Genomic DNA, 13,489 nt, shown 5'->3' with positions numbered 1-13,489 from the left:
CCCCATGCCCGGAGTGTCGGCCAGAGGCCCGCGGCCCTGCCTGCCCGCATGGGCCCAGTGGAGCGTCCACCCGCGGGCTCTGCTTCTCAGCCGACACCCTGCTGGTCTGTCCTTGTTCCGTGCCACTGGGGCCTCCAGTCCCTGCTGTGGCCCACACGGGCGGCCAGGGGCCACACTGGCATTGGTGGGGGCAGGGGAGGACTGTGCGGTGCCGTCGTCAGAACACCGACTGCTGCCAGCAGGAGCCCGCCATCGCTGGGTGTCCCGGCAGCGGGACTTGGGCAGTCCTGGCCAGCTGGCCTGCGAGGGCTGCAGGAGGGGGCAGTCCGAGGACCCCTGCAGCCCCAGGACCTGCTCCGGACCCCCATCGTTTGCCGCAGTGGCGGGCTCCCCTATGCTTTGTGTCATGGCCTCTCAGAGAGGTGTTTCTCATCACGGGCCGGGGTGGGGTGGGTGGGGAGGGAGGAAGCAGCGCCTCCAGACTTCCTCCGAGTCGCCTACCTAGGTGGGACAAGTGACGGAGTCTCCCCTTGAGCCTCAGTGTCGATGTCCCAGAAGGACGCGGAGACCTCAGCTCTTTAGCTGGCTTGGGCCGTGGGTGGTAATCATGGTGCTCGGCACACTTCGTCTGGGCACCTGAACGACCTGGGCAGGTGGCCAAGGGCACCTGGCCTGCCCTCCTGTTGGAGAGGCTGGGGCTCAGCGAGATGTCCGGGCCTGGCCAGGTGGGCGTTTGGGCCTCTGCGTGGAGATCCTGCTGCTCTGGCCTGTGTGCTGGAGCCGGGCCCCAGGGCTGCCTGGCTGAGAGTGGCCCTAGGGCCCGTCCTCACTGCACTGGGCTGGAGCGGGAACCCCTCATTCAACCCCGGCAGGCTTGAAGGCAGAGGTGACTTTTCAGACGTTGCTGTAAGCCAGGGTAGGAGCTCCTTGGTGGGGAGGAATTTCAGGGATTTGGTCAAGTTTTGGGGGGATCACCTGAGAGGGTGGGTGGCAGGGGGCTGCCGAGGAGCGGGCTGGACACACGTGCCCCAGCAACCCCTCACCCAGGCGCGTGCTTGGGTTGAAACATTTTTCTCTATTTTAGTAAAACATACCGCAGGGCCTTGAATAGCGCTGTTTCGGTCTCACGCTGATGATAAAATGCGATGCCTGTCGGCGTGGAGTGTGCGCCCCTGGCCCGTCTGCATGGGTTTTCGCCGGACGCGCTTCCCTCCCGCGTCCCGCAGCTGTGCACGCGTGCGTGTGGGTGCGCGCGGGGAGCCCGAGGCGCGAGGCCCCCGCCTGCTGCCTTGAGCTCCGGGGCGGGGGGCGCCACCTTCGCGCCAGAACTGGAAGCCGCGGGCTGCAAAACCCCTGCCTCTCTCCTGTTTCCACGCGTCTTTCTCACGTGTGTCCGGAGCTCACGTTCATTTCGGCGTTGACTGTAGGTGTTTGGGTCCCCGAGCAGAGGTGGGGCCGGGAGGGTGCTGCGGGAGCGGGGCCTCGGGGGCACGGGTTTCCGTGCGGGCGCAGTGGGTCACAGAGTCCCCCCGCGCAGCGGTTCGCGCGTGCAGCTCCGGGCCCTAAGCGCACGCGCCCTGGTGTGCGGCCGCCACCGCCGTCCTCCCCGACTGCCCGTCCTCTAAAGCGGCACCTCCATCGCCCCTCGGCGACACCCCGGCGCGCCCCCAGCCGGGCCCCACGTGAGCGGCGCGCACGGCGCGTGTCCTCCTGTGACTGGCTCATCTCGCGCGACACACTGTCCTCCAGGTGCGTCCGCGCTGCAGCAGGTGGCAGAGTCCCTTCCTTTTGCAAAAAACGAGATGTGATTGACAGGTGACGTCGTATGAGCCCACGGTGCACAACACGGCGACGTGGTCTTCGTGTGCGCGCCAGGTCTGGTTAGCGTCCGCCACCGCACAGCTTAGGATCCGCTCTCCCCACCGAGCTCCTGCGGCGGGCGGGATCAGTCCCCAGGCCACTCATCTCGTCACCGGAAGTGATCCCCAGGCCACTCACCTCGTCACCGGAAGTGGGCGCCTTTGGACCCCCTTTACCTGTTTTCCACCCCCTCTGTTCTCTCAGCTGTGAGTTTGGGGGTTTCTGTTGGTTTGTTCTTCTTAGACCCCACATCTGGTGCTTGTCTTCCTCTGACTTATCTCACTAAGCATAATTTCCTAGTGGTCCATCCACGTTGACCCAAATGACAAGGTTTCAGCCTTTTCACGGCTAAACAACATTCATTGTGTGTGTACCACGTTCTCCGTCCGTCCGTCCGTCCGTCCGTCCACGGACACTCGGCTGCTTCCCCGGCTTGGCGTTGCCCATCACGCTGCAGCGAGTGTGGGCCGCAGACGTCTTTCCCTTAGTGCTTTCCCTTTCTCTGGATAAGCACCCGGGGGTGGGGGTGCTGGGTCTCGTGCCGCTCTCCGCCCCCGCACCGGCTCACGGCCCCGGCGCCGGTGCAGGAGGGCGCCCGCTCTCGCGGCCTCGCGGCGCCTGGCAGTTCGCGCCTGTGTGACGGCCGCTCCGACAGGGCGGGGAGGCATCTCCCTGTGGCTCCCATGGGCATCTCCCTGCCAGGCGGTGGTGTCGAGCCCCCTTTCACGTGTCTGTTGGCCACTCGGATGTCTTTGGGAAAATGTCTGTTCAGATTCTCTGCCCGTTTTTTAATTAGTTTTTTTTCCTGTTGAGTTGCATGAATTCTTTATCCATTTTGGACACTAACTCCTCATCAGATACATGATTTGCAGATATTTTCTCCCGTTCTGCGGGTCGTCTTTTCGTTTGTTGACAGTTTCCTTTGCTGTGCAGAAGCCTTTTAGTTTGATGTGGTCCCACTTTATTTCTGCTTTTGTCGTCTCTGCTTTTGGTGTCAAATCCGAAAAAACCATCGCCGAGACCGATGTCAAGCAGCTCACCCCCCGTGTTCTCTCCTAGGAGTTTCACCGTTCCAGGTCTCAGGTTCAAGTTTTCCACCCATTCCAGGTTGATTTTTGTGTTTGGTGTGAGATACTGGTCCAGTTTCGTTCTTTTCCGCGAGGTTACCCAGTTTGGCCAACACCGCTGACTGACGAGCAGACTCTCTCCCTGCTGTGTAATCTTGGCTCGGCTGTCGCGGATTGACTGGCAGTCTGGCGTGGGTTTATTTCCGAGCTTTCTATTCCATTCCATCGGTCTTTGCCATCCTGCTTCGGTTACTGATACAGTCTGGAGTCAGGAAGTCTGATACCTCGGGCTTCGTTCTTTTTCAAGATCGCTTCGGCCATTCGGGGTCTTGTGTGATTCCATACAAATTTTCAGATACTCTGTTCCATTTCTGTGAAAACTGCCATGAGACTTTTGACGGGGATTGCACCGCATCTCTGCTGGCCCCGGGTAGTGTGGACATCTCAACAGCGTTAATTTTTCCAGTTATGAGCACAGAATATCTTTCCATTTCTTGGCATCATAGTCGATGTCTTTCCTCAGTGTTTTATAGGCCTTCCACCTCAATGGATAAGTGTATTCCTAGGTATTTTATTATTTTTGTTGCAATTATAAATGGATTGTTTCCTTCATTGCTCTTTCTGGTAGTTTATTAGATAGTTGATAGAAACACGAGTGATTTTCATGTGCTGATTTCATACCCTGCAACTTTACCGAATTCAATAATTAGTTCTAACAGTTTTTTGGTGGAGTCTTGACGGTTTTCTATATATAGTACCATCTCGTCTGCAAATAGAGACAGTTTTACTTCTTCTTTATGGTTTGGATGCTTTCTATTTCTTTCTCTGGCCTGACTGCTCTGGCTAGACGTCCAGTACTATGGCGAATGACAGTGGTGGGAGCCAGCGCTCCTGACCTGCTCCTGACCTCAGAGGAAAAGCTTCTCGTTTCTCACCGTCGAGTGTGATGTTAGCCGAGGGCTCGTCCTGTGTGGCCTTTATTATGTCAGTGTCTGTTCCCTCTGTACCCACTTGGTTGAGAGTTTTTATCGTAGACGGAAGTTGGATTTTGTGAAATGCTTTTCCTGCATCTACCGAGACGATCCCATGATTTTTATTCTTCGTTTTGTTAATGTGGTGAATCGCACCGATTGGTTTGTGGATAGCGAACCATCTTCGCATCCCTGGGATAGATCCCACTTGGTCACGGTACGTGACCTTCGTAATTATTGTTGAAATCAGTTTGCTGATATTTCGTTGAGGAGTTTTACATCTCTGTTCATCAGGGACATTGGTCTCTTATTGTCTTGTGTTATCCTTGTCTGGCTTTGGAATCAGGAGAACGCTGGCCTCGTAAAATGAGTTTGGAGGTGTTACCTCCTCTTCTATATTTTTGGAAGATTGTAAGAAAGATTGCTATAAATTCTTCTTTAAACGTTCGGTAGAGTTCACCAGTGAAGCCGTCTGGTCCAGGACTTTTGTTTATTGAGAGATTTTTGATTACCAATTCAATCTCCTTACTAATAATCAGGCTGTTCCGATTTTCTGCTTCTTTATGATTCAGTCTCGGTAGATCGTATGTTTCCAGGAACTCACCCGTTTCTTCTAGGTTGTCCGATTTCTTGGCGTATGAACGTTCACAGTAGCTGCTCACATCTCTTTATGCTGTGGTATCAGTCGTAACACTGCTTTCATATGTGTTTTTATTTCTTTGAGTCTTCTCTCTTTTTTCCTTGGTGAGTCTGGCTAAAGATTTGTCAACTTTGTCTATCTTTTCAAAAAACCAGCTCTCAGTTTCATTAATCTTTCTACTGTTTTATTAGTTTCTATATTATTTATTTCCACTCCGCTCTTTGCGACTTCCTTCTTTGTACGACGGGCTTCATTTGTTCTGTTTCTAGTTCCCTGAGTTGTGGAGTCAGTTTATCTGAGATCTTTCTTGTTTCTTAATGCAGTTCTAACTATGAACGTCCCTCTCGGAACTGCTTTTTCTGCATTCCTTAAGTTTTGTTGCACTTCCATTGCATTTCTCTCAAGGTATTTGACATTTTTTTCCCCTCGATCTGTTGATTGTTCAGTAGCGTGTTGTTTAATCTGCATATATTTGTGAATTTTCCAGTTTTTATCTTGTAATTGATTTCTAGTTTCATACCATGGAGGTCGGAAAATTTGTTGGATGTGGTTTTAATCTTTTAAAATTTATTAAGACCTGTTTTGTGGCCTAATATATGATTTATCCTGGAGAATATTCCACATACGCTGGAGAAAAATGTGTATTTGCTTTTTTGGTGGGACGTTCTGTATATGACCGTTAGGTCCGTCCGGTCTCACCCTTTGAGGCCAGTGTTTTCTTACTGATTTCGGTCTGACGGCTCATCCGCGGATGAAGCGAGTGTCCAGGTCCCACTATTATTGCGTCGCTGTCTGAGTCTCTGTTCTGTTCGGATATGCTAATATGTGAATTGCACGTGTAGGAGCTGCTGTGTCGGGAGCGTAAATATTTACACATGCGATGTCCTGTCATGTGACCGACTTCTCCATCACGTGCAGCGACCCCCTTGTTTCTTATCACAGTCTTTGTCTTAAAGTCTGTTTTGTCTGAGAGACGCACAGCGCCCCCAGCTTTCTTTGGGTTCCCGCTTCCTTCCTTTTTAAAGGCTGAATACTATTCCGCCGTGTGGAAGGGTCACACTTTCCTTGTCCGTTCATCCACTGATGGACGCTCGAGTCGCTTCCATGTTTTAGCCACTGTGACTGATGTTGCTGCAGACCTGAAAGATGCCGCTATGTACAAACATCTTCGCACGGCCCGGCTTTGCGTTCTTTTGGGTCTCTGGCCGGAAGTGCAATTTCTGGATCATATTCAGAAATGGTTATTCCATTTCTAATTTTTCTGAAGACCCGCCGTACTGTTTTCCACAGTGGCCGCACCATCGTATGTTCCCAGCTAAAGCGCACAAGGGTTCCAGTTTCTGTACATCTTCGCTCACACTGGTTTTCCGTTTTGTTTTGTTTTTTTAAATAGTCGCCATCCTGATGAATGTGAGGTGGTATCTCAGTGTGGTTTTGATTTACATTCCCAAATGATTAGTGATGTTGAGTATCTTTTCATGTGCTTATTGGCCGTTTGTATATTTCTTCAGAAAAATGTCTATTCAAGTCCTTTTCTCTTTTTTCAATCATACTGTTTGTTTGTTTTATTGTGCTTGAGTTTGAGGAGTTTTCTACATATTCTGGCTATTAACTCCTTATCAGTTATAGGACTTGCAAATATTGCCTTTTTACTCTGTGGATAGTGTCTTCTGCACAAAAATTTAAAATTTCTCATAAAGTCTCCTTTGTGTATTTTTTCTTCCGTAGCTTTTCTTTCGGTGTCATGACCAAGAAATTACTGGCAGATCCAATGTCGTGAAGCTTTTATCCCATGTTTTCTTCTGGACATTTCGTTGTTTTTAGGTCTTAGGTTTAGGTCCATTTTGAGTTAATTTTGTCCGTGCTGTTGGGTGAAGGTTCTGTTTCGTTCTCTGTGCGTGGTGAGCCAGTCGTCCCAGCACTATTTGTTGAAAAGACTCTCCTCTCCCCGATGAATGGTCCTGTCAAAAAACACGTGATCGCACATGCAAAAGTTCATTCCCGGGCTCTCTATCCTGTCGTACTGGTCTCTGTATCTGTCTTTATGGCGGCACCACACTGTTTCGATTACTGTACCTTTGTAGTAGGTTTTGAAATCAAGAGGCATGAGTCCTCCGGCTTAGTCCCTATTTTTCAAGGTGGTTTTGGCTAGCCCGGATCTCTCGCAAGTCCATCTGAATTTTAAGATGGGTTTTTCTATTTCTGCAGAAAGTGCCTCTGGGATTTTGATAGGGATCGCACTGACTGCGTAGATCACTTTTGGTAATATTGGTATTGCGACAGTATCGGGTCGTCCGGCCCATGAACATGGGGTGTGTTTCCGTTTATTTATATCGTCTTTCATTTCTTTCAGCAGCATTTCGTACTTTCCATTGCACTCCTTCTTAGTTAAGGCAATTCCTAAGTTTTGTATCGTTTTCGATGCTATTACGAATCAAAAAATTCTTTTGAATTTCCTTTTCAGAGTTTTCACCCTTGATGTATAGAAACGCAACTGAATTTTGCGCGTTGGCTTTGCGCCCTGCTACATTGCTGAATTTATTCGTTCCTCAAGACAGTCTTTTATGGAGTCTTCGGGATTTTCTACATCTCGGATCGTACCATCCGCAAAAAGAGATAGTATTTACTTCTTCCTCGCCCATCTGGATTGCTTTTATTTATTTATTTTTTTCCGCTTTTTGCCTCGTTGCCGTGGCTGGGATTTCGGTACTATGTGGCATGGAAGCGGCGGAAGTAGACGCCCTTGCCTTGTCCCCGCTCTTCGGGGAAGATCTCGCAGGCTTTCACCAGGGGTGGCGCTGTGCTCGCCGTGGGCTTTTTGCACATGGAGTTAGTTTCCTGCTCTTTCTGTGTTGACTGTTTTCGTGAAAGACTGTTGAATCTCGTCACATGCTTTCCCCGTATCGACCGAGACGATCTCGTGGTCGTTTCGCCCTCGTTCTGTTCACGTGGTCGTTACACGGATCGGTTTTCGTGGCGAGCTGTCCTTGCATGCCAGAAACAAATCTCACTCAGTCGCGCCGTGCCGTCCTGCAACACGCGTCGAAGCCGCCCGGTTCCGCCTGCCAGTATTTGGCTGCAGATTTCCGCGTGGGCGTTCGCGAGAGCAGCTGGTCCGCAGACTTCTTCTCTCGCGGTGGCTTCACCTTGCTTCAGTGTTAGGGTCACGCTGGCCTCGTAGAGCGAGTTAGGAGGTGTTTGCTCTTCTTCGGGTCTCCGGACGAGTTGAGAAGGCTTCGGATCAGTTTTTCCTTAACCGTTTGGTCCCATTTCCCGGCGAAGCCATGAGGTCCAGGCCTTTTCTCTGTTGAGAGGTTTTTGATTCGATCTCCTTCCCACTTACTTACAGGTCCATTCGGATCGTCTCTTTCTTCGCGATGAATCCTGGTCGGTTTTCCTGTCCCTGGGCTTGCTGGCCGCAGCTGTCCACAGGACTCTCTTACCACCCTTTTAATTTCTGTGGAATTGGTAGCTCTGTCCCCACTTCCATTTCCGATTTTAGGAATTCGAGTCTTCTCTCTCTTTTTTCCTTTGCCCATCTAGCTAAAGTTTTCTCAATTCGTTGATCTTTTCAAAGAAGCAGCTTTAAGTTTTACTGCTTTTCTCTATTGCTTTTCTGTTCTCTATATTTCATTGGTCTCTGCTCTAATCTTTATTATTTCCTTTCTCCTGCCGGCTCTGGGTTTAATTTGTTCTTCTTTTTCCAGTCCCTTAAGTTGTTAGTTAGATTGTTGATCCGAATGGTGTTGTTGTTGTTGTTGTTGTTGTTTTTTTATGTAAGCCTTTTGGCCGTAAATTTCCCCCTCAGCACCCCTGTGTTTGCGTCCCGTAAGTTTGCGTATGCTGTGATTTCGTTTCCTAATTATTTTCTAATTTGTAGTAGGTTTTGTGGTTTCTTCATTGAACTATTAGTTGTTTAAAAGTGTGTTAAGTTTCCACAACTGTGAATTTTCCGGATTTCTTCGGGTTGCTGACTTTTAACTCCGTCCGTTGTGGTTACAGAGCAGACTTGGTATGAAATCCGTCTTCTAAGATCCACGGAGATGCGTCTGTGGCCTCGCAGCGGCCCGTGCCCCGTGCGCCCGAGGAGGCCGGGCGCCGTGTCCCTGCGGAGGGCGCACCGCGCGTGGCGTCGGGTCGTGTGGGCGCGTCGTGTCCGGCCCGTTTCCTCGCTCATCCCCTGCCCGGTCCCTCCGCGTTGTTGAGCGCGCGGCTTCGCAGCCTCCGGCTGTCCCTGTAGAGCTGTCTGTTTCCCCCTTGATTCCGTGTTCGCTTCCGATTTGGGTGGTCTGTCATTCGATGCATACACGTAATACTAGCTTTTACAAGTAACAGTTGTTTTTTCTGTTTTGTTTTGTTTTTTTAACGCCCACAGCACCCAGTCTTCCCAGGCGGTCTCCCATCCAAGTACCAACCAGGCCCGACCCCGCTTAGCTTCCGAGATCAGACGAGATCGGGCGCGTTCAGGGCGGCGTGGCCGTAGAAATCGTAGTTTTTAAATGTCTTTGTCTCTTAAATCACGTGTTAAGCAAAAAGCACCGTTACCGACCGCTGTCACGACCCTGGCGCTCACAGTGGGCCACGTGCTGCCTCGCGGAGTCGTCCTCTCTCCGTGCGGCTTTGCAGCCGTCCCGTCTGTCCCCTTCGCCTGCGGGAACCCCCGAGCATTCCGCGCAGGGCAGGCCGGTCCGCTGGCCACGGCGTCCCCGCCCTCGTTCCCGGGGGGTCTGGGCCGCTCCCTCGCCCCCGCTGGACGGCTTTGCCGGGCGTAGGGTCCTCGGTTGACAGGCGTTTCTGCCGGGCGCTGTGAATACACGCACCGCTGTCCTCGGCCTCCGCGCTGCCGGGGAGGCACCTGCTCAGAATCTGCTCAGGTCCCCGGCGTGGGACGCGTTGCCCCCTCTCCCTCCGTCTCGCCGCTCCCAGGAGTCATCGTCTGTGGCTTTTGAACGTTTGATGGCGATGGGTCTCAGGTGGGCCTCGAGTTCATTGAGCTTGTTGGATGTTTGCGTTCACTTCTTTCATCAAATTTGGGAGTTTTCTGCCATTATTTCTTCACATGCTGTCTCTGCCCTGTCCCTCCCCGCCCTCCGGGACCCCGCGGTGCTCCCGTTGGTCCTCCTGGCGGTGTCCCACGGGCCCCTGGCTTGTTGGTTGTCTCCGGTGATGCCATCAGCGCGTCTCAGCTCCAGCGGCCACTCCTTCCGTCCGCTCGGATCCGCCCGTGAATCTCTCTGGGGACTTTTTCAATTCTGTTGCTGTCCTTTTGGGGTTCTTTTGTGTTCTCCTGTCTCTTTGCTGATAGTTGTGTTTTGTTCACGCATTGTTTTCCCGTCTGCACGTGGCCCTTTAGTTCTTTGAGCATCTCTGAGACTGCGCTTCAAAGCCTGCGTGTGGTGTGTCCGCCAGTAGGTCTTCTTCGGGGACGGGTTCCCTTGATCAGTTTTTCCTTTGAAAAGCTAATTTCCTGTTTCTCCGCATTCCTTGTGACAGTTTGCTGAACCCTGGACATTTGAATCTGATAGTGCGGTGACTCTGGGAATCAGATTCTCCCCCAGCTGCTGGGTTTGCCGGTTTTGGTGTGCGCGCGTGTGCACACGTGTGTGCGTGTGTGCACGTGTGCGTGCGTGTCTTGTCAGCTGTTCTGTGCTGAGGATCAGCCTGAGGTGTGAATTTAATGACTTCCTGGGTCTTTCCTGAGCCTTTTCCTGGGGGCGCGTGGTCACTGGCAACCTTTCCCCGTGCGTGCAGTTGTTCTGAATGTTCTAGTCTTTAATGTCTGGCTCCCGAAGGGGGAAAGAGGACGCTGGCCCTTGGAGTCCCTTGGAGGTCGCTTTGGCTGGAGGGGGCCGGGCTGCGACATTGGGGAAGGTGCAGTAACAGGGGTTGCCGCCCCCTTTGTCTGCATGACCGTGGTCAGAAGCAGCAAGCGGTGATCAGGGCACAGGCCTGAGATTTGGGGGCAGGGTCCTCGCACACCCCGGCTCCCACGTGCTGCCTGCCGGGGCCCGGGGTCGGGAGGTCCCTGCCGCTGGGCTACAAGCTGCAACGGACCCGTCTACCCCAGTGTACTGTCCAGGGGCCCCTGGACATCTGGCCCCTGCAAGACTCCCACAGAGTCCAGAGTCCCCCAGTGGTCCCATCAGATAGATCCTGCCCAGGACGCGTTGTCCAGGACAGGGTGGAGGCCCAGACGCGCCAGGCCCTGATGGCGGACAGGCTGCTGCTCTGCAGAGGTGGGGCACCCGCTCAGAATCTGCGGCGTGGCTGTGCCCATGTGCCACGGGGCCAGAGGCCTGTGCGGACCGAGGGGACCTGGCAGAAAATATGGAAGGTGCATAGTGTTTCTTCCTTTTTTTTCCTTATTTGATGTCAAATTCTCATAACGAAATTGACCGTGAACAGTGAACGGCTGAGCGGCATTTAGAGCAGGCCCAGCGCGGCGTGGCCACCACCTGGATCCCCCCTAACGTCCTGGTGTTCAGAGCAGGAGAGCAGGAGGTGCAAGGCAGGGCCCCGCGGGGGCGAGCTCGGAGCCGTCAGTGGGGGTCAGTGCGCTGCCCGGGGCGCTGGGCCGTGGGCGGGATGGGCGGCAGGTGGGGACACAGGAGAAGGTGCCCCGGACACTCACTGAGTCTGAGTGCGGCCCGGCCGGGCCCCCTCGCTGATGGGCCCATCGGGCCTGCTCGCCTGGAGCCCGGAGTCCAGCGGGGAGGCAGGACGTGCAAAGCAGGTGCCCGACCCAGCCCAGGCCCGAGGCCCCCCCAGGGGAAGCTGAAGGGGAGCCAAACTGTGGGGGCGGGGGGGGGGGGCGCCATGAAGCACCTGGCAGGCGCCTCGTGGACCAATCGCAGTGGGTGCCGGGGGCCCGCCCCTCCCACCTTAGCTGCCCAAGCCAGCCGACGGGCCGTCGCCCCCCGAGCTTCGGCCTTCCTTGTGCTGGGCCTTGGCCTTGGGAAGGGCCGTGGTCTGGAGCTGGCCACAGGGCTCTGCCAACCCACAGTTCCACCGACAGGATGCACCATGCACCCTCCTCCCCCTGCTGGGCCTTGGCCAGAGGGACACACCTGTTCTGCCTGGCTCAGCCCCACCTGCCTCACCGGCCCAAGCCCCTGGGAACGGTGAGGGGGGTGAGTCACCTTGGGGCACCCGGGGAGGAAGCACGGCGGAACAGGCGTGGATGGAGGCCAGAGGCAACCAGGGAAGCTGGGAGGGCCGGTGGGAAGCTGGCGGCCCGGGGCAGAGTCCGCCCTGAGTGGCAGATACTGTCACCCGCTCAGGGCGAGGCAGTGGGCTGGTGATACCTGAGCCGCCCCTATGTTTGTGGGGCTGGGGCAGGAGTGTACACGGAAACTCAGCCCCGGCCCCTCTGCCACCCCCGCCTGTGACTGCAGAGTGCCCGTCCACTCACCTGGACCAGCCCGTGCCCTTGGCCGCCCCGGGGGCCCGTGGGTGCATGTACTGACCTTGTGGTTTGTCCCGGGGGAGCTCAGGCCCTGGAGACTGACTCCAGCCCGTCGGACAGGGATTCCTGAGACCTGAGTGCCCACACGGGGACTGGAGAGGAAGGGGCAGGCTCTGGACGCGTCCTGTGTTTGGGCTGCCTGGAGGGGTGCAGCTGGAGCGCAGCCTGGGACCAGGGCGTGGGGCTCCTGCCGTGGACGAAGAGGGTCTCCGTGCTTCGGTACCCCGCCAGCTCTCCCACACCAAGGGGGGTTCCGGTTCCAGGATGTGGGGATTTGTCTACGGGTGGACACAGCACCCCTCCTCCCTCTCTCCCGGCTCAGCTCTGATGGGGGGCTCGTGCACAGGTGGGCAGACCCGACTGTGCCCCAGTGGCCCAAGAAGGAAGCCCACAGGTCCAGCCTGGCCACTTGGAAAGCTAAGGGCCCAGCCTATCCCCTCTCCCTTGGAGACCTTCTCTCAGCCTTTGTCTTTGTCCCCTGCCTAACCCCCCACCACACATGTGCACACACAGGAGCCGCCCCCCACCCCAGGTCCTTGGCCACATGGGCGAGGGGCACGGCCCCGGGAGCCTTTAGCTGAGGCTTGCAGCAGGGCGGGAGGGCCACACCTTCCCACCAAGGTCACCTCCTCCCACTTGATTTGATCAGCCGCGCTCCGCCCACTGCTGGCATGGCCTGGACCCGCCACCTCGCCTGGGTCACTTCCCACTTGTCCTCCAGTGCCCAGCACTCCCGCTTCCTTCCTCCAGGCAGGCCTCCCACTGCAGCCGCAGCCCCGGGCACCTCTCCCGGCGGCCTTTGCCTCGGTGCGGCCATGCGAAGCCCTCCGTGTGCGGGTGGCGAGGGCTCTGCCAGGCGGGCCCCAGGCCTTCGTGTGGGCCGGATGCGGAGAGAGTGCAGGGCGCGGCCGAGCTCTGGGTCAGAGCACCTGCTCTTCCAAACCGTCTTTCCCCCACCAACCCCAGGGGGAGCTCAGGAGGGGTCGGAGGGAGGGTGGACAGGTGGTCACCTCCGGGGTGACCGATGTGCGTCCTCATCAGCCTGGGCCCTGAGCTGGGCTCCCGTGGGCCCTTGCCGATGGTGCATGTCCAGAAAGGTGGGTCGGGAAGGGGCTGGGCCCCGGGAGACACCATGGTCTGATCTCCCACTGTGTGACCTCAGGCAACTGTCTGACCCCCTCTGGGCTTTATTTGCCTTACTCTGTAGGAGGCGGGCTGACTGCACCCCAGAGGGAGGCGGTGCAGTGTGGTCAGTCACAGCCCCACGAGGACGAGGGGAGGAAGCGCTCTTACTGGGTGGAAGAGGTGCGGCCTGGGGAGGGCCTGGGGGGTGCCCGTGACGCTCCCGTGCTTCCGTCCCCTCTGCCAGGCCTCTGGGGGTGCCCGGGAGAGCGCGGCTGCCGGGCCAGGAAGGAGGCAGGCCCTGCAGGGGAGAGCCGGAGGCCCTGTTTTCCTGCTCCCCCAGCCGCAGGGACGGGCAGGGGTC

General features: G+C 55.6%; 1 protein-coding gene and 1 pseudogene across 1 annotated transcript in view; one reads left to right on the top strand and one right to left on the bottom strand.

Moving 5' to 3' along the window:
• ADAP1 (ArfGAP with dual PH domains 1) overlaps positions 1-13,489 on the top strand; it is a 42,973-nt gene that overhangs the window by 2,255 nt on the left and 27,229 nt on the right. The window lies entirely within an intron of this gene.
• LOC120617045 (uncharacterized) lies at positions 8,905-9,023 on the bottom strand (annotated as a pseudogene).

Source organism: Pteropus medius, unplaced genomic scaffold (assembly GCF_902729225.1).
Source record: "Pteropus medius unplaced genomic scaffold, Ma_sr-lr_union100, whole genome shotgun sequence".
In the NCBI taxonomy this organism is placed as follows: Eukaryota; Metazoa; Chordata; class Mammalia; order Chiroptera; family Pteropodidae; genus Pteropus; species Pteropus medius.
This window is presented reverse-complemented; position numbering and strand designations above follow the sequence as displayed.